Source organism: Octopus sinensis, linkage group LG3, assembly GCF_006345805.1.
Source record: "Octopus sinensis linkage group LG3, ASM634580v1, whole genome shotgun sequence".
Taxonomy (NCBI): Eukaryota; Metazoa; Mollusca; class Cephalopoda; order Octopoda; family Octopodidae; genus Octopus; species Octopus sinensis.
Window position 1 is genome coordinate 17220178 of NC_042999.1, and position 2073 is coordinate 17222250.

The following is a 2073-nucleotide window of genomic DNA, read 5'->3' on the forward strand; positions in this document are numbered from 1 at the left end:
TTTTGAAAGGAAAGCGTTTCCCAGATGATGCAGCCTTGATTTTTGAAGTTACGTTGTGGTTGGAGGACCAAGCTGAGGTCTTCTACAAAAACGGTCTCCAGAGCTGCATCAAACGATGGGAGAAATGCGTAACTCAGGGCGGTTCCTATGTAGAAAAAGACTAAAAACTGTGCCAAGTTTCGTTGCTCTACTGCTATGGGAAGTGGGTCAGGGGCATTACTTATTGAACGCCCCTCGTAAGTCATAATTAATGTGTTAACTCACTTTTAACTCAGTCGGATATAGAAATAATGTTTACGAGGTCAGCGGTTTCTTTACTATCACTAGCTACAGTGGTACATATCCTAAAATTGGAACGATACAGAGAAGAATAGCATGGCCCCTGCCCAAGGATGTCACGCAAATTCGTGAAGCGTCCCATATTTTCTTATAGGCGTAGGAGTGGGTGTGTGGTAAGTAGCTTGCTTACCAACCTAATGGTTCCGGGTTCAGTCCCACTGCGTGGCAACTTGGGCAAGTGTCTCCTATTATAGCCTCGGGCCGACCAAAGCTTTGTGAGAGGATCTGGTAGACAGAAACTGAATGAAGCCTGTCGTATGTATGTATATATATATATATATATATATATATATATATATGTATATGTATGTGTGTGTGTGTGTGTGTGTGTGTATTTTTGTGTCTGTGTTTGTCCCCCGCAACATCGCTTGACAATCGATGCTGGTGTGTTTACCTCACCGTAACTTAGCAGTTCAACAAAATAGACCGATAGAATAAGTACTAGGCTTACAAAGTATAAGTCCTTGGGTCGATTTCATTGAATAAAGCGGTGTTCCAGCAATGTCGCAGTCAAATGACTGAAATAAGTAAAACAGTGAAAGAGTATATATATATATATATATATATATATATATAATATATATATATACATACATATATTCGTCATAAATATTTCACCAAAATTATATTATTACAATATATATATATATAGAGAGAGAGATATAATAACAAAATAATAAATAAAACATATGCATATATACATACATATATGTACGTACCTACATCTATATGTATATATACATGTTTATATGGCTACAGGACACACAAAAAACAAACGTCGAACACAATGAGAAACAAAAACATAAAAACAAACCAAGGAAACGGACGTTTTTTAAACAATGAAAAAACAGAGTAAAAGACATACAACACTAGGAAAATTCCCCTTCTTCAGCCGCTTCAGTTTCGTCTACTCCGTGTTTTGAAGGTAAAGGCGAGACACGACTTCTGGAAACTGTCCTTCCGCAAAGCAAAAAAAATAAAATTTGAGATTTTTTGCGGAGGGGTAAAAGTGGTCACAAAAACAGGACAGTAAAAACAATACAAATAAAAACTGTAAAAGACAGGACAAGGAGAATAACAGTAGCACAAACATTAAGGGCTGTTAAGCCTGAGCGAAAGAAAAATTATTTTGAACGCTTTGAAAACGGTTTGAGAGGGACTGGGAATGCCGTCTACACTTGTTGGAAGCAGTAGTCAGGAAGGCAGTAGACATCTGGATAGGTGAAGAAGGGTTGTGAAGGACAGGTAAGTGATGCTGGGGCCGTTAGCATCGCTTTCATTTTACCATTTTTTCATTTAAAATTCATTTTCCATATTATCAATTATAATGTTCTATGTCCCCAATGTTTTGTAATGTCCCGTCTGCATCGCCCCTTGTGGGTAATAAAAGATCAGGCAGTAGACCTCTGGTCATGTGTCAATGACGGGAAGGAGGAGGAGTGAGAGAAAGGGACAGAAAAAGGGAAGCGTTGTAGAGAAAACCAGAAAGAATGAAAAATGAGAGAGAGAGAGAGGGACAGTAAGGTTAGAAGAAAGGAAACCAGAAAGAGTGAAGAATGAGAGAGGGATGGGGACAGAAAAGTTAAGAGTGCGCATTATTATTATTAAGATAAAACTTACTTGGAAATGGAAGCGTGGTGTTCCATCATATAATAACGAAATAATAAATAAAACATATGCGTGTTTGTATACATGCTTGTCTTTGAATATTCTAAAATGTGTTTCTAGGCATGT

The 2073-nt window shown here is 37.6% G+C and overlaps 1 non-coding gene across 1 annotated transcript; it reads left to right on the plus strand.

The window, feature by feature from the left end:
• The first annotated feature begins 323 nt into the window (after nucleotides 1-323).
• LOC115210027 lies at nucleotides 324-427 on the plus strand. Its single transcript, XR_003881388.1, has one exon. It is a non-coding gene; the product is annotated as a U6 spliceosomal RNA (small nuclear RNA).
• Nucleotides 428-2073: the final 1646 nt, after the last annotated feature.